General features: G+C 41.3%; 1 protein-coding gene across 4 annotated transcripts in view; it reads left to right on the plus strand.

Annotated features, from left to right (window-relative positions):
• Window positions 1-26,087, plus strand: part of SORT1 (sortilin 1) — a 71,323-nt gene that overhangs the window by 431 nt on the left and 44,805 nt on the right. The window lies entirely within an intron of this gene.

Raw genomic sequence — 26,087 nt, forward strand, 5'->3', positions numbered from 1 at the left:
GCCAGCGCAGCCTGGCCCTCGGTCTTGTCCGTGCGCCTCGCGTCCCCGCGGAGGAGACCCCGGCTGCTCGCCAGCCCCGCTGGCCCGCGCTCCCCCGGCCGCAGCCCCGAAACTGCGGCTGGCCGGCGGGCGGGCCGAGTTGGGCCCGGGGAGCTGCCCTCAGATGCCGCGGCCGAGCATGTTTCGTCACAGGGGAGGCAGGCTTTGACTTTCACGGGATTCTTTTTTTTAATTTTTTTTTTTTACTTTTATTTTTCTGTTTAATTGTCAAAATCTCTCGAGCGTCGTTGTTTTACGTCTGTATAAATAATTAGGATCCAGTAACGCTATACCCCACCAGGAAGCTGGAGGAGTAATTACCTCTTAAGTGCTTGGAGAAGTTGGGCTACGCAGAAGCAAAGGTGTGTCTTCGCCGGGTCAGTACCTTCTGGGTGGGTAGGCGGGTGTTCAGTAAACCCAGAGCAGTTATTAGATTACTGTGTGTTTTAACGGCTAAAGGAACAAGCTTGGCAGTGGGGTTGATAGTACGTATGTGATCTCTCACGCCTTCGATTTGACCTTCTGTCATGGCATTGGACTGTATCCCATTGTAACAAGATTTCCAACGCTTAACACGTTGCAGATATTCTGCTTTGAGTTAGGTCCTCGTCGAAAACTTTAAAAACTATGGCAGTTCTGTCTCTGGGGATAAGCAGCTCAACCTTTGCATAGTACTACTGGTTGACAAAGCCAGTTGTTAGCTATGTCCTGGCTCCTTGCACCTTGGGTGTCTTCCTCATTTTTTTTTTTTTTCTTCGTAGAACTAGCGATTTAATTATTGCTACCCACATTTGCGTAATATATTTACAATTGAATATATTTTCTCTCTTCTATCCATCCCTCCTTCCTTCCTCTTTCAAGGAGAGTTGCACATGGGGACAGAAGTGAGTGGTTAACTGCACTTGTCCTTGTAGAACCACATGCTGTAAGAGCCAAATCCCCCCTTGAAATGTCTTTCTCCCTCTGCCTGGATTATACTTGCTACCTGTGCAGAATTCTCTGGTCTGGGGACCCAGAGCAGTTGCGGTCAAAGCACAAGCTGTCAGGGATAACTCTTGCTAAATGCAGTCCAAGCAGCAGCTGCATAAAAGTGGCCAAGCTAGTGCTGACGTGTGGGACAGTTTGGGTGCACACAGAGTGGAATGAGAACTGAGAAGTCTTCCTGTTTGACAAGAAAAAAAAAATTTACAGACTTCCATCTCAGTGGGGAGTTGAGAAAGGCTTTATAACACTAGCGCCTCATTTATAATGAGACCATTTCCTTCCTTGAGCCAGCTGGACACAGCATTCCTACTCCACATTTCAGATTCTTCTCTTGCTAGCTGACCTACCTTTAGGACCTGCTGCTACTCCTGGATTTATTCCTTTAGTCAGAGTCTTCCCTGTTTGGTTTGAATTGATATGTCATTTGTAATGCATTAATTTCTAGAAGTTGAAAAAAAAATGGCTCAAGTAGGTTCTTAGAACAAATCCACTCAAGAGCAGATCTGAATGAAACCTCATTCTTTGAAGTCCATATGTTAAAAAAAAAAGTCTTCCCTCTTTTTCTTTCATTTTATTTAGCTACTGTTTCCAGTGATTTTTTTTAAACTTATTTTTTTAGCCTTCTTTCAGTGACCTCATTTAAAAGAATTGCTTTTGCATTTCTTAATCATCCATGGTTTCCTCAGAGATTCCATCTTTTTTGTACCATGTATATGTGGAAAAAGTGAAGCCACTATCAACAGTCTTCATCTTAGAAATGGTTGAATAAAGCAGTTCTTAGTGGTGCACCCCCTTAACCAAGAATTTTTATGTTGTAGTCGGTTCTGCTTTTCCACTCTATGTTTTTAGAAGCCGTAATAAATCATCCTGAACTCTATTGAAGAGATCCAGTGTTGGGGGATCCTTCATAAACTGTGAAATAAAAATACCAGCATGATTTTGTATTAGACATAGTGTATACTTTTGTAAGCTGGGAAAGCGCCTTTTAGAGTAGTTTTTCATAAAATGACAGGATTCAATTCCCCCAAAAATGAAAAGTTCTTGCTTCTCTTCTTCTCTGTTAGAACTCGCTGTGCATGTCAAGCCACCTTACTTCATGTAGTCAGTGTACCTGGGTGCCCTCCAGATGTCCAAGATGTGCTAGATACTCGGGGTGACAAGGTAGAAAGACGAGATAATTCAGACTGGAGAACGAAGAGCCTCAAAAGGCTTTAGCGAATCTAGACCTATTTCTGTGGCTTATGTGGCATGTGAGAATATGTTGGTGTTTAACTAAACTTCTTCTTTTTTTTTTTTTTTGGTCTTTTTGCCATTTCTTGGGCTGCTCCTGCGGCATATGGAGGTTCCCAGGCTAGGGGTCTAATCAGAGCTGTAGCCATCAGCCTACGCCAGAGCCACAGCAACTCGGGATCCGAGCCGCGTCTGCAACCTACACCACAGCTCACGGCAACGCCGGATCGTTAACCCACTGAGCAAGGGCAGGGACCGAACCCACAACCTCATGGTTCCTAGTTGGATTCGTTAACCACTGCGCCACAACGGGAACTCCTAACTAAACTTTTTAGGAAAGCAAAGTAGAACTAAAGCATGATACGGCTTTGTAGTCTTGGGGTTTAGGAAACCTGTGCCTTAGGGACCCATAACTCGGGTCCCTTCTTTCACTCATGAAACCCAACAAGTATGTGTGTGCATATTTATAAATGCTGCTTTCTTGGACTCAATAATAAGCTTCCTCTTGCCCTTAATCTCAAACAGTTTTTGTGCCACACTTTTAACAGATTCTTTCCTTTAAGTGCCTGGAGTGTTCATGGCATGTATAACCTTTATGCATGAGAGAAGTTGAGCAAGCCTAGAAGATTTTATTAATATTGGTTGCTAAGTTGGATTGCTTCAAAACATTCCTCCATATAAGCACCCCTTTGAGGTTAAGCATGAAACTCTGTCTTAAAGAAACAGACGAAATGCCTTGGCCAGAGTTGTGGTGGTGGCTGACATAATTTCCTTACTTCTCATTCCTGAGTTCAGACCATTTGACAATTTCCTTGAAACTTTTAAAACTCATGGTTCATAGAGCCAGGAACTGTTGTCCGTTCTCTGTCCTCCTTCTGTTCCTGTCATTAACCACTTCTTTACACATAGCTTCCCAGCTTCTACCCCAACATCAAAGGATCTGGTTCCTTAAACAAACAGGCCCTGTAGGGAGGCCGTGTTGTATGGGGTGTCAGCTCTGAGAAGAATGTGTGTGTTTGTTTGCTCGTGCTGGGCTCAGTCCAGGCTGACAGGACTGAATGTGCCTGTTGGAGGCTTCAAGGAGCTGCCCCGCTCAGCCTGTTGTGGATCTTTGTCACACCCAGAAATCTGAAGGTCAGCGCCTTGATTACCCGGCACTTTCTAACCGCCTCTCTTAGTCCAGGACCCAGCCTGTCTTCATACTACCTTCTTCCAGCACTCCCACCCTCAGCCTCTAGTTAATCGTCCCTGGAGTCGTTCCAGCCGTTCATCTTGGGGTCAAGGAATAGGAATTCTGCAGGCTCTCCTTCCGGGTCCTGGTTGAACAGAATGAGCAAAATCCTCATGAGGATTCTGCACCCATGCATGTGCTCAGGACACCTTTAACCCCTGCGGGATGCTAAGAGGACTCTGCATTGGGGTTTCCGTTAAAGGTAGCAGCAGAGTTGAGAAACTGTATTTGTTGGGGAACGTCTTCATGTGAGGTTCGTGTGAGGCGAGGCTGAGAGCTCTCCAGGTGGGCCAGACGCCTCAAAGAGACTGCAGTCCAACAGCGGGGTAAGCGCTCCGCTGACTCAGACACTTGGCTCTGCCCATGGTGAGTCTCCTGTCTGTGCAAATAATTGCAATAAGGCTTATGTTCCGGTCAGTTTCTAATGGCTCTTGCTGTAATGATGATAATAACAGGCTCTTCATTCTGCTGTTTTGATCTGATATTTTGTGTCAGGTTCACAGAAACTAACAACAACAGCTTCTTTTGCTCTCTGCCCATTTCCAGTCAGCTCTTGCCAGTAAACATCGGGTTCTTAGGGGATGACTGCAGAGACTGTGTCCCCAACTTTGTCCTACTTGGCCTCTTACCCTCGTGTGATCCTCACAGGAAGGGCAGTGCTTGACGCAGAGTTGTAGTGGTCAGCTCAAGAAAGACACCTTTTCTCTTCCTCTCTTCCTAACCATCCCTACCCCTCAAGTTCTGTCTTTACAGGGAGTAAACTCTGCTTTGAGACTAGAGAAATGATGCTCAGATGTTTTATAAGATTAGAAGCTAGTAATAAGGTAGGCAAGACTATCAAATTCGACATATGATTGAAAATACAGCTGGAGTTCTTTTGTGGCACAGCAGGTTAAGGATCTGGCATTGTCACTGCAGTGGCCTGGGTCACTGCTGTGGTGCCGGTTTGATCCCTGGCCCAGGAACTTCTGCATGCCACAGGCTCAGCCAAAACAAACAAACAAAAAAGTGATTTCTAAAAATATAGCTTTTCAGATTTCCCCAGTAGTTTCCAGCATAACTTCTCTGGCATTGCCTCTGCAAAGCCTCTGGTTCCATCCCTGGTCCAGGAACTTCCATATGCCATGGGTGCGGCCATGTGCTTTTAAAAACAAAAACAAACAAAAACAAAAAAACACAGCTTTTCTAGCAAAATTCTGTATGGCAATGGCTCCAAAAATATTATGAAACAGATGCTGCATTTGTAAATTTCTTTAAAAAAATTTCAGTTACCATTCTATCTTTTTATAACCAGTGTTTCTACTGCATCTTTTATTCCTCTTTTTAAACATTTCATGGAAACTTGTTCTTCCCACTGTCCTTGTGGCCTCCCTGATCTGTATGTAGGTGGCTTTGAAGAGTAATGGGGCTTGAGGGACAAGCTAATCAATTTCAGTCTGTTCTTAGATATGGTTTTTGTTTTTTGTTTTTTTTTAACAGTCACTGTAATGGTGACTATTGGGTTAGGAATATGTGGCTTTGAGCTAGCTGGGTTGAATGAATCTTTGTGATAGACCTTTCATGCCTTTGGAGGTTGTTAGGTGAATGCTGGACATGTGGGTGGGTTTTTTGTTTTATTTTGGGTTTTTTTTTTTTTTTTTTTAAGATTAAGGCTCTTTTTCTTTCTCTGTCCTCATCTTCATTTTCAGGAAACCACAGTGGGGGAAAAAAAGAATCTTCTATTTAGAGCCTGTGGTGTTTTGCTGAGAACCTTTTCTATGAATGCAGTTTATTTTCTGTTTTGCATTTCAGTATCTGGCCCTTAACTCCTCATCTACAGTATGAGAAGTTTCACCAGATTTAAAATGTCTAGAAAATTCTGATTTGTATGGAAGAAGAGGAGGCCAGAGATTGTGATCACAAATGTTTATTGGTTGATTCCAAATTTAGAAGCAAAATTGTGGCTGTTCTGCTTCCCAGTTGAACTTGAACATAGCCTGGATTTCACATCTGGGGGTAATTTGTTACCACCTCCAGAGCTTGCTTCAGTGAAATACGAGTGTTCTTAAAGATAACAGGAGTTGTTTGTTTTTTCTTTTTTTTTTTTTTTTCGTGTAATTATGAAAGACGTTTGACTCTTATTTGGGGGGAAATACTTTATTGTCCCTTGTTGGCTGAAAAAAAATCTAAAGCTGATCAAAGCTGCTAGCTTGGATAGTCCAAAAGCAAGCCAAATAGCTATCTAGCAGTAAATATTTTTCCCTTCCCTACAGTACTCTGCCAGAACTGGGCTTTTTTTCTTGTTCTGGCTGCCTGTGTGTTTGAAAATAGATGGTCAGCTTACTATTAATATACTCAGCCCTATGCTAGTTAGAAACTTATATACGGTTAATTGGCCTAATTTATTTTCATTAGAAGAAAATGTATGTTTTTTTTTCTTTCTAGGGCTTATGGGTAGTATTTCTCTTATATTTGCTTTTGTTGAGAGTTTTTTTCTTTTCTTCCTGTATGTTCTAAAACACTAAGCTGTAATATTGTAGTTGAGCCAGTTTGTAAACCTGGTTCAACAGGAAGATCACCCTGATGAACCAAGAGAAATTGAACTGGGAAGGAAATTTTTAATGAACTTTATAGTACCTCACAGACACAAGATAGTTCAGATCAAATGTTGATCCCGTACCTGCTCTTTGTCAGAGGGATTCAAGTCACGAATATGTTGTATACGGAATTCACAAGAGGTAATGTCCAGATTGGAGTCTTGGCTCTGTTGCTTCATAGCTACGTGATGTGATCATGGATCGTCACTTAACTTTTCTGATCTTTATGGTTTTTTGTTCTTGGTTTTTAAAGTGGAGAATCAACTTTAAGATTATTTCAAGGCCAAATGAGAATTTTTATCAAAATGTCTTGGTAAATGTAAAGTATTGTGTAGATAGCATTTCCTGAAATGCTTTTAGAGTTCAGGCCTGTGCTTAAGAAAAGTTAAACATAAAAACATCCACTTTAGCTATTGAGAGACAGCTTGCTGAGAATTTGGAAGGATTTTAGAAGAAGGCCTGAGCACACTGCAGTGTGGTGGTCTGGGATGAAGAGAGAATCAAGGTGGAAGGGGATTCTTAGGGAGAGCTGTAAGGACCTGGAGGTAAGGAGGTCAGGGCAGGCTCGGGGAGTGGTCAGTGGAGACTTGCTGTTGGGGAGAAGTAGTTGATGAGGAGTGTGACTAAGGTGTCCAGGAAAGTGTAAAGAGAAGCCAGAGAAGATAGCTTTTTGCTTGTGATAGAACACCATGGAAGATAGCATGAGAAAAAGAATGTATATATATTATGTATGACTTGTGATAGAACACCATGGAAGATAGCATGAGAAAAAGAATGTATATATATTATGTATGACGTGGTCACTATGATGTAGAGCAGAAATTGACACAATCCTTTAAATCAGCTATACTCTAATAAAAATAAAAAATTTTAAAATAGCTCTTTGTGGATGGTGGAAAGAGAGGAGGTATGGGGAGGGAATCTGGTGTTAGGTCATACTGGGGAAAGTGTTTTAAAAGGTAGTGCTAGACATGGGGCAGAGCTGGATAAGCCAGAGGTGGACATGGGGAGCCAAGCACAGTTTTCCTTGGAAAGAAAAGTAGAAGTATATCCAACAGGAGAGCAGAATAGAGGGCAGGGCAGACTATCTTTTATACCTGAAGTGCTCAAGGTTCCAAAGAATATTCCCGGACTCCTGGACTTTATTGACGGGGAAAGCGAGCCAAGGCATGAGAGACCCAAGAGCTGTAAGACAGTGAAACCTAGAGTTCCTGTTGTGGCTCAGCAGATTAAGAACCCAACTGGTATCCGTGAGGATGTGGGTTTGAATCCTGGCCTCGCTCCATGGGTTAAAGATCTGGCATTGCCATGAGCTGTGGTGTGGGTGGCACACGTGGATGAGATCCCATGTTGCTCTGGCTGTGGTGTAGGGCAGCAGCTGGGAACTTCCATGTGCTGCAGGTGCAGCCCTAAAAAGACAAAAAAAAAAAAAAGAAAGAAAGAAAGAAAAGGACAGTGAAGCCGGGAAAAACAGATTTTTCTGAACTTTTATGAACAAGAATAAGATTGAACTCTTGCTGATAATGTATTTAACAATTTAAATCTAGATTGTTAGGCTGATTAGCTAGTCAGATCTATTACCGATGAGGCTAAATGACTTGCTTATGGGTCAGAAGCTGGAAGTAGAATAGTTAGGTCCCAACACGGTGCTGCACTTTGAAGTGTTTCATAGAGACTTGTTTAAAGTCAGTGCGTTTTCTGTAGGGATAAGGCAAGGTTATAGACTCCAGCTGTAAGTCATACAGCTGTGACTTCCTTTCTGCTCCTTAAGGTTATCGTTCCCTCAACAGAGCTAAGTTAGTCTTCCTAAGCCTCAGTTATCCCACCATTGTCATGAGACTCTGAAGAGAAAATGTTTTGAAAATCTTGGTGTACTGAATATGTAGGATTTATGTCATTTCTTAATAAGCCTGTTGATCTGCTGCTGCGCCCACAGAGCCCAATTGTCAGCCAAGTGATCTTGGTAAATACCAACTCCAGAGGAACGTGTGCATAAAAAAGGAGATGGATGATGCATCCATGTATTTGATGTTATCATTTGGCAGGTTGGGTGATAGGCTTGGGCGGGGGTAGCAAGAATGAGAGTGAGTCAAGATTGGCAGAAATGTAAGAAGCATATGTGTTCTTATTTTAACCTTCATGATTACATCAAAATTTTAACTTGTTAATATGAGTGATGCTACCATGTGGTATTAACTGGAGTTCTTTGAGGCAGTAGTTAGGGAAGGAACATGATTTCAGGTTAGATCTGGATTCAAACTTAAGTGGTGACCAGGGACAGATGAATCTGTAAGATGGGTATACTAATACATACCTCTTAGAATCCTTATGGAGATAAAACGAGACAGGGTAGGATTTGGTGTATATTTATCCTTTATTGAGGATATTTTATAATGATTACCTTCACAAAGCTTCTGATGCATTACCAGTTAGATGCTCGAATATCTGTGAGCACTTAAATTTTTTTCCACAGCTGTAATATTCCTTGAGAATTAGTATGGGAACAAACCAAATGTGGGTTAAGAAATATGTACTACTTTTGTCCTTGGACTCAGAGTTTTTAAAAAGTTGGATAAAATGAGGGAGGCGAGACACCTGTCCAAAGTGTCTTTCTTGAAGCTATGAGATACGGAGGAGAAAATAACCTCACTATTATCAGACACCTGCTCATCTGGTTATAATAGTTTCAAGGATGTATAGTTATTTACTTATAGTCTTAAAGAACTTACAATTATTTTTAAGACTATTTACAATTCAATAACTATTTCAATACTCCTTCTTGAAGCTTTAGTTTTTTTCAGTTAGTGACTGGTTTTAAGTTGCTGGCTCTAAAATAGCACTTGGCCCATTTCACCCTCATTCATTAACTGAGCAACCACTATTAGCTTTGTACTCTGTGGCCCTCTCTGAAGTTTTAAGAAATATTGGTGAGATGAGATAGGTACTTCTCAAGAACTTAGCTTGGAAGTGTGACAGGCCAGAATGTCAGTGGAATTATTTTTTATCATGTGCATATCTCTTTAAGGTAATATTTCACCACTTCCTGGCCTACGTTAACTCTCTGCTCAAGTTGAAGTTACCTTCTCACCAGTCCCTTTAGCTTGCCATGTGCTCTGTGGCTTCTCCATCTTTGTTCTTCTGGCATTCCTCCAGTCTGAATGGCATTCTAGCTCTGCTTGAGTTTTTTTCTTCTGTTCTTTACTATAACATTTAACCATACTATACAATGCAGCACTTCAGTATATGTTTTATAAACATTATATGCTTTATAAACATATATCTAGTATATGTTTTATTTTATTTTATTTATTTTTTAGGGCTGCACCTGAGGCATATGCAAGTTCTCAGGCTAGGGGTCAAATCAGAGCTATAGCTACTGGCCTACGCCACAGCCACAGCAACATGGGATCTGAGCCACGTCTGTGACCTACACCACAGCTGATGGCAATGCCGGATCCTAAACCCACTGAGCAAGGCCAGGATTCGAACCCAAGTCTTCATGGATGCTAGTTGTGTTCGTTACCTCGGAGCCACAATGGGAACTCCTAGTATTCTGTTTTATATTCACTTTCATTTTTTCAATTGGTACTATCAGGATTATAAACTCCTTAAAGGTGGTACAAGCATGGCCCCTTAATTCATCTTTTTGCCTTACATGATCCTGGAGAGAGAGTAGTCATTAAACGTATAGTGTGGAGTCAGACAGACATGAGGTTGTTTTTTGGGTTTTTGATTTGATTTGGGGGTTTTTTTGGTTTTATTTTTTGTTTGCTTTTTAGGGCGTCAGCTGCAGCATATGGAAGTTCCAAGGCTAGGGGTTAAATTGGAGCTGCAGCTGCCAGCCTACACCACAGCTCACGGCAATGCCGTATCCATAACTCACTGAGCAAGGTGAAGGATCGAACCCATAGCCTCATGAATACCAGTCAGATTAATTTCCGCTGCACCCTTAACAGGAACTCCAGACAGACATGAGTTTGAATCCTTGCTCTGCCACTTAACCAGCTGTGAACTTTGGGCAAAGTACTTAACCTCTCTGACCCTCCTTCATTTATAAAGTATCAGGGATCCTTTGTATATATGAATGCTCAGTAAAGGTCAGTATTATTATTGTTATTCTTTAATTCAACAATTGTTTATTGAGCGCCTACCATGTGCTAGGCTTTGTACTGGGTCCTGTGGATATGCAACACAACAGACAAGATCCCTGCCTTTGTGGACCAGTAAAGAAAATGGACATTAAACAAATATGTAATTATAAACATGTTAAGCACCAAGGAGGGGAAAAGCAACTAGAGAAGAATCATTGACAGAGGGCCTTTTAGTGTGGGGCATTAGGAGGGACTTGCTGAGAAATCCTTTAAATTGGTGCTTGAAGATGAATAGACTGTTTCCAGTAGGAGCGTCCGAGTGTCAGCCGAGAGAAGAGCATGTTCAGAGGCATGGGACCAGAAAGAGCCTGGCGCATCCAAAGATTTGGAAGAAGGTCAGTGTGGCTGGAGCTGAGGGCCTGAGGGGTAGTCCCTCACCCAGTGGGGAGCTCTGAGCTTTTACGGTCCAGTCAGCTGGCAGCCGGTACATATTCCTTCATCACTCTCTTGCAATAGGACTAAGATGTAAATATTATATGCTAACAGTTTTGAAATTTAACTCACTTATTAGGCGTGATTAGAAAAGAATTATCCCATGAAAGCGAGTTTTTCAAAAACTAAACCCATTCTTTTAAGTGACAAAGTTTTTTTTTTGTCTTTTTGTCTTTTTTTTGTTGTTGTTGTTGTTGCTGTTGCTATTTTCTTGGGCTGTTCCCGCGGCATATGGAGGTTCCCAGGCTAGGGGTTGAATCGGAGCTGTAGCACCAGCCTACGCCAGGGCCACAGCAACGCGGGATCCGAGCCGCGTCTGCAACCTACACCACAGCTCACGGCAACGCCGGATCGTTAACCCATTGAGCAAGGGCAGGGACCGAACCCGCAACCTCGTGGTTCCTAGTTGGATTCGTTAACCACTGCGCCACGACGGGAACTCCTGTTTTCTTTTTTAATGAATGTTTTTCTAAAATACTTCTCTGCCTTCTTGGTGAACAGTATGACCCTGGATTAAATTATGCTATACCACAACTCACATTATTTTTTTCAATTTAATTTTTATTTTATTTTGGAGTATACTTGATTTACAATGTTGTGTTAGTTTCAAGTGTACAGCAAAGTGATTCAGTTATATGTATATATGTACATAGCCCTTCCCATATAGGCTATTACAGAATATTGAGTAGAGTTGCCTGTGCTATACGGAAGGTCCATGTTGATTATCTATTTTATTTATTTTTATTATTTAAATAGTTATTTTTATTACTTAATGAATTTATCACACCTGTAGTTGTACAATGATCATCACAATCCACTTTCACAGGATTTCCATCCCACAACCCAAGCACATCCCCCCACCCCCCAAACTGTCTCCTCCAGAGACCATAAGTTTTTCAAAGTCTGTGAGGCAGCATCTGTTCTGCGAAGAAGTTCAGTCTGTCCTTTTTTCAGATTCCACATGTCAGTGAAAGCATTTGATCTTGGTGTCTCATTGTATGGCTGACTTCACTTAGCATAATTTCTAGGTCCGTCTGTGTTGCTAAAAATGCTGGTATTTCATTCCTTTTAATGGCTGAGTGATATTCCATTGTGTATATGTACCACATCTTCTTGATCCACTCCTCTGTCAATGGACATTTAGGTTGTTTCCATGTCTTTGCTATTGAAAATACTGCTGCAATGAACATTGGAGTACATGTGTCTTTTGGAGTCATGGTTTTCTCTGGATAGATATCCAGGAGTGGGATTGCCAGATCAAATGGTAGTTCTATTTTTAGTTTTCTGAGGAATCTCCATGCTGTTTTCCACAGTGGTTGCACCAGTTTACATTCCCACCAACAGTGTACTAGGGTTCCTTTTTCTCCACACCCTCTCCAGCACTTATTGTTTGCAGATTTTTTGATGATGGCCATTCTGGCTGGTGTAAGGCAGTACCTCATAGTGGTATTGATTTGCATTTCTCTAATAATGATTGATGTTGAATATCTTTTCGTGTGTTTCTTGGCCATCTGTATGTCTTCTTTGGAGAACTGTCTGTTTAGATCTTCTCATTTTTTGATGGGGTTGTTTGTTTTTTTGGTATGGAGCTGCAGAAGGTGTTTATAAATTTTGGAGATTAATCCCTTGTCAGTTGCTTCATTTGCAAAGATTTTCTCCCATTCTGTGCGTTGTCTTTTTGTTTTGTTTAGGGTTTCCTTTGCTGTGCAGAGACTTTTAAGTTTGATTAGGTCCCATTTACTTATTTTTGTTTTTACTGTCTTGACTCTAAGAGGTGAATCTGAGAAGGTGTTGCTGTCGTTTGTCAGAGAGTGTTTGGCCCGTGTTTTCCTCTTAGAGTTTTATAGTGTCTGGTTTTATATCTAGGTCTTTAATCCATTTTGAGTTTATTTTTGTGTATGGTGTTAGGGAGTGTTCTAATTTCATTCTTTTCCATGTGGCTGTCCAATTTTCCCAGCACCACTTACTGAACAAGCTGTCTTTTCTCCATTGTATATTCTTGCCTTCTTTGTCATAGATTAGTTGGCTGTAGGTTCATGGGTTTAATTCTGGGCTTTCTATCCTGTTCCACTGATCTATATTTCTGTCTTTGTGCCAGTACCATACAGTTTTGATGATTGTTGCTTTGTAGTATAGTCTGAAGTGGGGGAGCCTGATTCCTCCAGCTCCGTTTTTCTTTTTCAGGATGTCTTTGGCTATTCTGGGTCTTTTGTGCTTCTAAAAAAAAACTTTAATTTTTTTTTTTGTCTTTTTGCCATTTCTTGGGCTGCTCCCGTGGCATATGGAGTTTCCCAGGCTAAGGGTCAAATTGGAGCTGTAGCTGCCAGCCTACGCCATAGCCAAGCAATGCAGGATCCGAGCCACGTCTGTGACCTACACCACAGCTCACGGCAACGCTGGATTGTTAACCCACTGAGCAAGGGCAGGGATCGAATCTGCAACCTCATGGTTCCTAGTCGGATTCGTTAACCACTGCACCACGACGGGAACTCCAAACTTTAAAATATTTTGTTCACGTTCTGTGAAACATGTCCTTGGTAATTTGATAGGGATTGCATTGAATCTGTAGATTGCCTTGAGTAGTATAGTCATTTTTATAATATTAACTCTTCCAATCCAAGAGCCTGGTATGTCTTTCCATCTATTTGTGTCATCTTTGATTTCTTTCATCAGTAGTCTTATAGTTTTCAAAGTACAGGTCTTTTGTCTCTTTAGGTAGGTTTACTCCTAGGTATTTTATTCTTTTGGATGCACTGGTAAATGGGATTGCTTCCCTAATTTTTCTTTCTGCTCTTTCATTGTTAGTGTATAGAAATGCCGTCCATTTCTGTGTATTAATTTTGTATCCTGCGACTTTGCCAAATTCATGGATGAGCTCTAACAGTTTTCTGGTAGAGTCTTTAGGATTCTCTAGGTATAGTATCATGTCATCCGCAAATAGTGATAGTTTTACTTCTTCGTTTCCAGTTTGGATTCCTTTTATTTCTTTTACTTCTCTGATTGCTGTGGCTAGGACTTCCAAAACTATGTTGAAGAGTAGTGGCGAGAGCGGACATCCTTGTCTTGATTATCTATTTTACATACAGTCATGTGTATATGTTAATCCCAAGCTACTCATTTATCCCTCACCTCCACCTTTCCCCTTTGGTAACCATAAATTTGTTTTCTAAGTCTGTGATGACTCACATTATTTTAATATAGTGTGGCATTAATGGGTCTGTTGAGTATGTGGGGCTATTTTCTCCCATTTCAGACAGCTCAGATTTATAAGTTCAGTGTCATTATCTCTTTGTCAAAGTTTATTCTCTTTTTCCTGCAGAAAAGATAGTCGTCTTGCAACATCCTGTTCCTTCTTGCTGCTGTCCCTGTCTCTAGAGGCACTATCCCCCAAATTTTATTTGTCTCTTCTGTAAGCTAAGCAAACAGATTCCTAATTGTAGGCAGTTCTAACAAGTTTAGCAAATTGATTTAGAGTGATGGTCTGTAAGTTTGTCTTAGTGGTCAAGTGCATGGATTTTTTTAATTGCTTGGGCAGTGGCATCAGAGTTCTCTTTCCCTTGCTTCCTTTCAGTGAGTGTCTAGGTTATTGGGGTTTCTAGAGTTTGGGGAGTTGTTGTCCTTTTGTTTTAACGCTAGAGTATTGTGGAGCAAGGCATTGATTGTTCTTCTTCTTTTTTTTCAACCAAAGCAGACAGTGTAAAAGCAAACTGAGTTGTGAAATTATTGATGAGTCACAGAATTTTAAATCTTATAGGGACTAGAAATGTTGTCCTTCCAGCTTCCTCGCCCTGGTGATGACGTTAGGTTGCACTGCTCAAGTTCACACACCTGTTGGCAGAGCCGAAATCAAATTCAGGTTGACCCAGTATTAGCCCAGTGCTCTCCTCTGTATTATCATGCCTCACAGGAAACCCTGAACAATTGAATAGGGTTGCAAACTTGTATAATGTTTTATGTTTAGCCTTTTTATTTCTAAGAATAGTCTCTGGGAGATCTGGAACATTTGTGATCTTATTTTTGGCTCATGTTTTATGATTCTAGCAGTCCTTATTTAAGAACAGAACTGTATTCTGTTAACATTTTGTTTCTGTCCACAAGAGTGTCACCCAGGTTTTGTTCTAGACTGCTCTTAACACATCACTGTGTCCTGTCTATCCCTGTGTTCCCTCAGTGGGGTTTGGAAGCCTAAATCTTAAATTCCCAGCCGTTATGGGGTCACCAGTGCCTTTCCTTTGTATGCTGTTTCATTTGATTCTTATTATTCCAATGAGTGAAGGCGCATAATTCAGTTTTACTCTTGAGGAAATAGATTCCCAAGAGAGAAAATGATTTGTGCCTACTTTCCCAACCAGTTAGTGACTAAACCAGACTTTAACACCCCTTTGCAGTTTTATTTTCACAGTGACAGGCTGTCTTCCGTCGGTTGAGCGTCTAGCATGTTTAGTCTTCATTTTTAGACTTCTGCAAGAAGTGTGTTATAGAGTGTAAGCTCTGTGAGCACTGAGTGTGTGTTTCCACTGCTTTCCCCCGTGCCCCAGAAAGCGTCCAGCACATGGCCAACAAGCAGATGTATTTGTTGAAAGAAGGAATGTGTGTGAAGGATGACATCATTGAATTTGCTCCTTGTTTTCTGGCCAGAGAGGTTGTTCCTGATGGCAAGACGGCTTTTAAAATGGCATTTAAACTGGGGCTGGGTGTGTGAAACTGACACATGCTCAGTTGTGCTGGTGTCAGTTCTCTCAGTATTTTACTTTTGATCAGGTGTGTAACTAAAGATAGGCAGAAGGTTCTCATTACCAAGTTTTTTTCTTTTTTCTTTTTTTTCCCCAAGCCAGAGTGACTCTTGGGACCAGCTTTAAGTTCTCCCAGCTATAGTAACAGTAATTTGATTAGGCTTCTAGTTTAATAGATGTGAAGACAGTTATTTTTGTGAAGAATGTTGTGTTTTGTGGCCGTTCTCTTTCTCCAAATGCAACTAGAGATTAGCTAAATGACCACAGAAATGGACATTTGTGTTAATTCATGGTCTCTAAATGTGTGGACCTCAGACTTAAAAATGGGCAGTAAATGTGTGGATGAGTCTCACATCATCCTGGCTGGCAGTGTGGATGTGTCTCAGAGAAAGAAGGTAGTACAAGCTGTCACTTACTGGCTAACATGAGTCCCTGAAAACCAAGTTGGTTAAAAATGCCAGCCAGGAGTTCCTGTCGTGGCTCATTGGAAATGAATCTGACTAGCATCCATGAGGACTTGGGTTCGATTCCTGGCCTCGCTCAGTGGGTTAAGGACCTGGCCTTGCCATGAGCGGTGGTGTAGGTCACAGATGGGGCTTGGATCCCTCTTTGCTGTGGCTGTGGAATAGGTCGGTGGCTACAGCTCTGATTTGACCCCTAGCCTGGGAACCTCCGTATGCTCCAGGTGCAGCCCTTAAAAGACAAAAAAAAAAAAAAAAAAAAAAAAAGCCAGCCAGTCCTCCTCTGGTGGAGGTCACTATGTGACTCTCAGTGCCTCGTGGGACTCTAGAAACCACTGTTGTTCTACAGGTGATGGGGTGAGGAGTAAGTCAGTCAATTTGGAAAAACTGTAAAGAGGAAACATCAGGAATTCCATGGTGGTTCAGTGGTTAAGAATTCCGTGTTGTCACTGAAGAAGCTCAGGTCACTGCTGTGGCTCAGGTTCGATTCCTGGCCCTGGAACTTCTGCATGCCGCAGGTGTGATTAAAAAAAAAAATCAAGAAGAAAGGCTGGGGGAAAAATGTAATTGTAATGTATACATGTAAGGATAACCTGACCCCCTTGCTGTACAGTGGGAAAAAAAAAAAAATCACCATAAATTCTACCTCTTAGAGACAGTTGCTGCTAATATTTGGAACCATAACACACAATTTTACATGCTATTCTGTAAACCTGCTTTTTGCTTAAATGTTAGGAATGTTTTTCAATGTCAGTGAAAAAACATTTTCAGTAGCACTTGGTATATTGTTTTATTGCATAACATACTTAACGAAGCTTCTGATCTTCGTCTAGAATACACAGATGTAATAATATGGGGTTGTTACGTGGATACATGATAATATGTGTAAGATGTTTAACACAGTAGATGGCCCGCAGGAAGCGCTCGGTAGTTGTTAGCTGCCATAAACATCTTGGTGTGTAACATATTTTGTAAAGATGTGTAATTATCCCCTGGTGATAAATTCTTGAGTGGGCTTCCTTGGGTCATGTGGTGTGGACATTTTCAGTTCTGATTCACATCACCAAATAGCTCTCCAGAAAAGTTATATCAATTTATATATTCCCACCCACAGTGTAGGCAGGTGCTCTGGTTTCTACCCCTCACTGGATACATTGTGTCAAGCTTTTTCAAAAGGTGAAAAATATTGTCACATTTATTTTTCTGTGATTTTCTTTTGCTTACTGGTGAGATTGAATAGCTTTTCAAACATTATTGGTCATTTCTGTGTCCTTTTTGAGTTACTTGTTGGTGTCCTTTGCCTATTTTCTTTTGAGGTCTTTGCCTTTTTCTTACTGCTTTGAAAACATTCTATATTAACCCTTTGTCATGTTACAAATAATTTTGTCCAGTTTTTTTCAACTGTCTTTTCAGTATTTTGCTATTAAAAATTTTTTATGAAGTTCCCGTCATGGTGCAGTGGTTAACGAGTCCACCTAGGAACCATGAGGTTGCAGGTTCGATCCCTGCCCTTGCTCAGTGGGTTAACGATCCGGCGTTGCCGTGAGCTGTGGTGTAAGTTGCAGACTGGGCTTGGATCCTACGTTGCTGTGGCTCTGGCATAGGCCGGTGGCTACAGCTCCGATTAGCCTGGGAAACTCCATATGCCGCGGGAGTGGCCCAAGAAATGGCAAAATAAATAAATAAATAAATAAATAAATAAAATGTTTTATATAGTCAAAGTAACCCCTGTATTATATTACGGGTTCTGGGTTTTGTATCACTTTTTATAATGGTCTTCTCATTGTAAGATAAAGATGTTCACTCATACTTCTAGGATTTTTATGGCTTAACTTCTTGTATTTAAATCGTTGTGCTATGCAGAATTTACTTTGGAGTGGAGGCTAAGAAGGGAGTTAGATATCCAGCTTTGTATTTTTTCCAAATAGCTGGTTTTTCCAACACACTTTTTCCACTGATTTGAAATGCTTTATTATACACCACAAGAAAATTTGTCCAGTCTTGGGCTTTGTTTGTTTCATTGATCTGTCTTATCTGTTCCTGTGCCAGCCACTGTGCTGGGGGGATTAATAAATCTTTCACCACAAGGGGAAGCTTCATACTCATCTACTCATGATAGAATCAAGCTGACATTTTACATATCTAGTCTTAAATTTCTTCGTTTCTGAGCTTCCTACGCTAGGGTATGATTAAATAGTCTGAATTACTGTGTTTACTCTGTGGCTCCTCTGGATGCTGGTTTTGGATTGCCAGTCACACCAACAGCATGTTTACGTGGTTTCCCTTAATTTTGGCCTGCTTCTAGAGCTTACATTTTGCTGACTGCTTAGCAATATATAGTGGCCAGATTATGTTCTCTTTATGCTAAATAATCTACCTCTAGGTATCCTGTGTTGGAGAAACACAGCTCTTATTTACCAGAAATAAAACAGGCTTCAACTCTTCCCCCTCCTTCTCCATTTCAGTTGTCATGTATACAGCTAATATGTAACATCTTTGTAACAATACTTGAGGTAGACAGTATTGCTTCTGCTTCTCTTGGCTGGGCTCCTCAACTCCTCGATATTTTATATATTTGGTATTTTAGTATAGCAGTATGTTCATTGGAAATATCATTTTGGAGGTTTGGGGTTTTCTTTTCCTAAAGGGCTTATTCTGCCTTTTTCTATCCACAGAGCTTTGTCCTCTGCTCTTATTTCTCTTATTCAGCTTACTTTGCCTTGATCAGAACAATAAAGCCATGACTTATTAGTTGATTATGTTCAGCTGTATACACTGTTGGACCCCCCCCTTCCTTGTTTGAGTAAGTCATCCTGTGGCCTTGTCTCAGCTTTCTTTGGATATTTCAAGAAGAAGTATTTTTCACACACACATTTCCTTTTCTCTATTTTTATTTTTCTCCTATTCCCACCATAACTGTTCGTCCTGATTTTAAAATTCTTATTTTCAAGTATTTAACAGAATCTACTGTATGCTCAGCACTTTACTAGTTGGTGAAATTGATATATTTTATTTGTGATGCCCTTTGGAATTGTTCAGATACTTGTGTGTGTCTTCATGTTTGTTCTGCTGCACAACTCCCCTCTACCATATCTTGCTCTTGTTTATATCTGCTTCTACCTCTGTAAGCCCTGGTTACATCTCAGTACAGACTTTATTTCTTCACACTCAGAAATTTAATTTCTCTTCTGTATGGTCTAGCCCTGGCCATTGCCTCTAAACACTTTGATAGTTCAGGGGATCCTTACCAATTTTTGACTATGGAGTTGATGGTAACTACAATGGGAAGGAGAGGATTAAGGTCACTGTATTGAGAATACCCAAGAACACTTACTAGTGTTTAACAGTGTTTTGGCTGGCAGTAAGGCATAGGAAGAAATTCTGTTTGGCCGTTATTTACTGAAATGGTGGTGACCATGGTAGAAGGGAGATTACACAGACCAATTTTGGTAGCAGGGATTTGTGAATAGACTTTTATGGAGATGTTCATGGAGCATTTAATATTTATAGGACTTTGTGCTAGGCCTGATGGGTAATAGCAGATCATACTGTCTGTCATCTAAGAATTCCTAGCGTAATTTGAAAGGTAACCAAATATGTAAATAGTTGTATACAAGCAACATCCATAAGAGCTGTGAGAATAATGCCTAGGAAGAGATCATTCACACTGCAGTAATTAGGCACTAGAATGGTTGGTTTTATGTGGAAAAATAGAATTTCGGCTGTCTTTCAGATCTTTTTGCATTGGTACAGTCTCCCTCTTGCTGTCGAAAAGAAACACCCACCATATAAAGCTGAGGAGCAATGGACATGTTCAGAACAAAGACCTTCTTTTTTAAAACCTGCATTTTAAAAAGGTATTTTCGTTGGGTATAGAATTTTGTCTTTACAGTTTTTTCCCAGTCCTTTGAAGATGTTGATACAACACTGGCTTGCATTGTTTCTAAAGCAAAGTCTGCTATGATTCTGTGTTCCTCTGTCTTTATATAATGTCATTTTTTGCTTCTGGATGCTTTTAAGATTTTTATCTATCATCGATTTTAAACAATTTGAACAGGCTGTGCCCTAGTGTAGTTTTCATTGTGTTTCTTGAGCTTGAGGTTTGTGAGCTTCTTGGATCTCTGGGTTCATACTTTTAATTAAATGTGGGAACATTTTGGCTGTTATCTCTTCAAAGTTTTTTTCCATTCCCACCCTCCACATCTTCTAGAGACTCCAGTTTTATATATATAGTGATGCTCTGTTAATTTTTTTTCTTTTTTTCCTGTATTTCTCTTTAGATATTTTCCACTGGATGTGTCTTCCAGTTGATTAATCTTCTCTTTCACAATATCTAATTTCCTGTTAAACCTATCCACAGTGATTTTCATCTTAGACATTGTAATCCTCATCTTTAAAAGTCCAATTTGAGTCTTTTTTTTTATCTTTTATATCTTTTTTTTTTCTTTTGGTCTTTTTGTCTTTTCCAGGGCTGCACCCACAGCATATGGAGGTTCCCAGGCTAGGGGTCTTATCAGAGCTTACACCAGAGCCACAGCAACTCAGGATCTGAGCCTCGGTCTGTGACCCACACCACAGCTCAGAGCTACGCCAGATCCTTAACCCACTGAGCGAGGCCAGGGATTGAACTGGCACCTCATGATTCCTGGTCAGATTCGCTAACCACTGAGACATGACGGGAACTCCTGTATCTTTTATATCTTTATTTAATGCTCATCTTTGCTCAGTCTGTTCTTTAATTTCTTGAATGAATGTATGGAGTATAATTGGGGTTTTTTTGGTTTTTGGTTTTTTTTTGGTCTTTTCTAGGGCTGCTCTCACAGCATATGGAGGTTCCCAGTCGAATCGGAGCTGTAGCCACCAGCCTACGCCAGAACCACAGGAACGTGGGATCTGAGCTGTGTTGGATTCGCTAACCACTGAGCCATGACAGGAACTCCTGGAGTATAACTGTTTTAATATCCTTAATCTTATTATCTGTGTTGTTTCAGAGTCAGTTTGATTAATTTTTGTCTTTATTATGGTCCTATTTTCTTGCTTCTTTGTATACCTGGTTATTTTTTATTGAATGCAGGACGTGGTGAATTTTATCTATTTGGATTTGTAAATATTCCTATAAATATTCTTGAACTTTGTTCTTGGATTTCGGTTACTTGACAATAGTTTGATCCTTTATGGTCCTGTTTTCTAAGCTTTTTAGGCAAGACTAGAATATAGCATTTAGTCTAGGGTTAATTTTTCTTCATTACAAAGGAAAACTTACCTGAGTGTTCTCTCCAATTCCTTGTGAAATGTGAGGTTTTCTACTATGGTTTTTGGGAACAGGAATTGTTTCTGGTCCTGTGCCAGGCCCAGATTTGTTTCCTTCAGTTCTTTCAGGTGGATTTGTCCCTGGCCTCAGGTGGTTTCCTTGCATTCATGTGGTGATTGGTACTCAGCTGAAGACATGGCAGGGTGGTTGGGGAGTCCCCATCTGTGGACCTCCAGTGTTCTCTTTCTGCATGGCCCTCTCCTCCTAAGTGCTCTACACTATGAACTCCGGCCTCCTTGGCCTCCCCAGACCATCAGCTCATCTCTTCAAGTGAGAAAGACCTCTGGGCTCTGCCTCCATTCCCTTTTCCTACACCGTGTCCTGAAAATGGTCTCCAGACACTAAGCCAGGCAGACGTAGGCCCTCGTTTGTTTCCTCACTCTCAGCATCATTGTCCTTCATTGCCTACAGTCCAATGTCTTGAACACTGTTGTTTTATATATTCTGTGGTTGGTTTTTTTAGTTGTTTCAGGTGGGAAGGTAAATCTGATCCATGTTACTCCATCTGGGCCAGAGGCAGAAGTCCTCTGAGAATAGAACTTTTACATTTCTGATATGGGGAAATTAAGTGAATCTGGCCTTATCTTCTCATTTTATTAAACTCTTTTTCAGAGCTTTGCAAGTAGTGTTTGTTTGCTTGTTTGTTTGTTTGTTGCTTTTTAGGGCCACACCTGAAAGTTCCCTGGCTAGGGGTTAAATTAGAGCTACAGCTGCCAGCCTACACCACAACCACAGCAATGCAGAATCTGAGCCACATCTACAACCTACACCACAGCTCACAGCAACACCAGATACTTAATCTGCTGAGTGAGACCAGGGATTGAACTCTTATCCTCATGGATGCTAGCTGGGCTCGTTATTGCTGAGCCACAACAGGAACTTCCAAGTAGTTCTTTTTTTTTGTCTGTTTTGTTTTAATATTATGGCCACATCCACAACATACGGAAGTTCCTGGGCCAGGGATTGAATCTGGGCCACAGCTGTGGCTGTGCCAGATCCTTTAACCCACTGCACTGGGCCAGTGATTGAACCTACACTTTTGCAGTGATGTGAGCCTCTGTGGTCAGATTCTTAACCCACTGTGCCAGAGTGATGACTCCACAAGTAGTTCTTTTTTTTTTTGTCTTTTTGCTATTTCTTTGGGCTGCTCCCTCGGCATATGGAGGTTCCCAGGCTAGGGGTTGAATCGGAGCTGTAGCCACCGGCCTATGCCAGAGCCACAGCAACTCGGGATCCGAGCCGCGTCTGCAACCTACACCACAGCTCACAGCAACGCCGGATCGTTAACCCACTGAGCAAGGGCAGGGACCGAACCCGCAACCTCATGGTTCCTAGTCGGATTCGTTAACCACTGTGCCACGATGGGAACTCCCACAAGTAGTTCTTATAGGAAATTAATTTAGTATTTATTGAGTGTCTTCCATGTGCCATTCTGTATATTAGTTGCTACAGTGTACAGGTTTGGTCCCTGTGCCAGATGGGCTTCAAGTCTAGTGAGAGAGGCAGTCAGACTTGTTGTTGCTATGATTAAAAGTAATACATGTTTTATTTCTCCAAAAAGACATATGGATAGCCAGTGTCTTTTTTTCAGATAGCACATGAAAAAATACTCATTGTCACTAATTATTAGAGAAATGAAAATCAAAACTACAATGAGGTACTACCTCACACCTGTCAGAATGCCAGCATTAATAAGCCTACAGGTAACAAATGCTGGAGAGGATGTGGAAAAAGGGAACCCTGCTACAGTATTGGTGGGAATGTAAATTGGTACAACCATTGTGGAAAACAGTATGGAGGTTCCTCAGAAAACTAAGTATAGAACTGTCATATTATCTAGCAATCCCACTCCTGGGCATATATCTGGACAAAACCATAATTCAAAAAGATGCATGCACCCCTATGTTTATAGCAGCACTGTTCACAATAGCCAAGACTTGGAAGCAGCTTAAATGTCCATCGATAGATGAATGGATTAAGATGATGAAAAAGAAAAAGAAAAAAGAAAAAAAAAAGATGTGGTACATATACACAATGGAATACTACTCAACCATATAAAACAATGAAATAATGCCATTTGGGGGGTTCCCGTTGTGGCGCAGTGGTTAACGAATCTGACTAGGAACCATGAGGTTGCAGGTTCGATCCCTGGCCTTGCTCAGTGGGTCAAGAATCCGGCGTTGCTGTGAGCTGTGGTGTAGGTCGCAGACACGGCTTGGATCCTGCGTTGCTGTGGCTCTGGCGTAGGCTGGCAGCTACAGCTCCGATTCGACCCCTGGCCTGGGAACCTCCATATGCCGTGGGAGCAGCCCAAAGAAATGGCAAAAAGACAAAAAAAAAAAAAGAAATAATGCCATTTGCAGCAACATGGATGCAACTAGAGACTCTCATGCTAACTGAAGTGAGTCAGACACTAAAAGATTCTCTCCCATTCTGTGAGTTTTCTTTCCATGTTTTTCTTTTCCTTTCTTTTTTTTTTTTGGCTTTTTAGGGCCCGCACCCATGGCATATGGAAGTTCCCAAGCTAGGTGTCAAATCAGAGTTGCAGCTGCTGGCCCATGCCACAGCCACAATAACGCCAGATCCAAGCCTTATCTGCCACCTACACCACAGCTCATGGCAATGCTGGATCCTTAACCTACTGAGCAAGGCCAGGGATTGAGCCTGTGTCCTCATTGACAATAGTCAGATTCATTTCCACTGAGCAATGATGGGAACTCCCTTCTTTTCATTTTTTTAATGGTTTCCTTTGCTGTGCAAAACTTTTGAATTTGATTAGATGCCATCAGTTTGTGTCTTTATTGCCATTATTCTAGAAGGTGGATCAAAAAAAGTAATACATGTTTTGAAATATCTAAGGTGCCACCATAATGTAGAGTGACCTGTACTTTGTATCAAATATGATAATCAAGCATTAGAATCAGTGGCCTTTTGGTGACATCTGTAAATTCTGTGTCATAACCATGACTAGGTTGTCCACCCTTGCCTGGACATCTATAATCCTCCCATTGAAGGGGTAGGATTATATCTTTGGTCTTGGTTCCTCAGCTCTCCTGGATTTGTCTTCTTTCCATATGACCTTTTCTTTCTTACTTTTTTTTTTCTTTTTCTTTTTTTGCTTTTTAGGGCCACACCCTCGGCATATGGAGGTTCCCAGGCTAGGGATTAAATCGCAGCTGCAGATGCCGGTCTACGCCCAGCCACAGCAACACAGGATTCAAGCCAAGTCTGTGACCTACACCACAGGTCACAGCCACACCGGATCTTAACCCACTGAGCGAGGCCAGGGATCGAACCCGCACCCTTGTGGATCCTAGTTGGGTTCATTAACCACTGAACGCACAGCTTCGCTGAGCCATGAGCCATGAACTCCATGACCTTTTCGTTCTGCCTGAGCTTTGGTCTGTAGTTAGATCTGATTTCATTTTTCTTTTTTATACTCAACAGTATTAAGAATGGTAAAGACCGAAATATGAAAACTTAGTTAATTTTCTATAGGTGGATGAGTTTTTTCAGTGAGTTTGTGTATTTTCAAAAGCGAAATTTAATTGGTGGTTGGGAAGGGCAGGGTAGGTTAAGGACAGCAGAAGGCCACAATTACAGTTAATGAATCGCACCGGCATTTTTCCAAAGGCCCTCTGGATGATGAATGAGGTCAACTGTCGTTTGATTTGTTTGGGTTAAATCGAAGGTTGCTAGTGTCATTTAGTAATCCTCCTCTTTCAGTGACTTAGCCATAGGAAGATGTGAGTAGAGCACTGCTTGAAAAGTGAAAGCTTGATCAAGATTGCCAGTGCTCCAGTGATGGAGTTTTTCTTTTATCCTAGTCAGCTGTTGCGACCAGAACCTTTCTTGGAAAGTGAGCCTCTGTTTAGATGTCTCTTAGCCCCTGTGATCTGTCTGGTGCTTGCGGAAGCGCTGGGTATATGTATTTCTGCTTCTCTGCAAGGAGCTCTTTGATGTAATTTCAGACACATGCTCTCTGGCTCTGTGTGCTGTCTTACAAGACACGCTGCTGTGTCTTAAGCTTCTGGTTCCAGATGTCTCTAGCAGACCTCCTTTTTCTCAGACGCTTGGCCAGCTTATATGTATGAATAGCCTTTCTGTCCTGCAGAGGCTGTGAGAAGTTCTGCCTAAGCATTTGGGAGTTAACGAGCATTTATTGAGCAAGCCGTCTGTGAGGCACTGATTGTGCTATTTACAGGGATTGTGTAGGAGATTCTCCTGACCTCAGAGGTGCTTGCAATGCAGAGGGGAAATAGCATAGGTGAATTCAGTGGCCCATTTAGGAGGACCTCAGAAGAAAATTGGAAGATAAGCAAAACAGTGTGTGAGTTCTGTTTCTTCAGACTCCTCTGTTGGGTTTGGTGACTTGAGTGACCAAGCAGCTGGCATCCCACCATTTATAGGCAGGTTCTATTTTGAAATCAAGTTTGTGGTTTGGGAGGGATGTATAATCATTTTCAACAAATGCTCATTGATTGTGCAGGCCCAGGGAATACCACAAATATAAAATTATATCCTCAGCTCCTAAAGGCACTGTTCATATTTGGAAAGGCAGGGCATATTTAAGATTTTTAAAATCTCAAGATCTAAGTCTTCATTAAGAGAGCAGCATAATTGTCAACACTGAGTAGAAATATATGCTAAACTCTTCACCCTCTGGGGAAGAGGAAGGATCTTCTCTTCTTACCACAACATTTCCACATGGTTGGAAATTTTTACCAAGTGCTAGGATTGCCCTCTTGGTATTGTTTCTTTATCAGTTAAAAAAGTGGTAGAGACTGGAATTCCCTGGTGGCCTAGCAGTTAAGGATCTGGTGTTGTCAGTGCTGTGGTGCAGGTTCAATCCCTAGCCCAGGAATTTCTGCATGTAATGGGCATGGCCCCCCAAAAAGTGACAGAGACCAGATGATTAGAGGCATGATGTTAACCTTGA

This window comes from Phacochoerus africanus, chromosome 6, assembly GCF_016906955.1.
Source record: "Phacochoerus africanus isolate WHEZ1 chromosome 6, ROS_Pafr_v1, whole genome shotgun sequence".
In the NCBI taxonomy this organism is placed as follows: domain Eukaryota; kingdom Metazoa; phylum Chordata; class Mammalia; order Artiodactyla; family Suidae; genus Phacochoerus; species Phacochoerus africanus.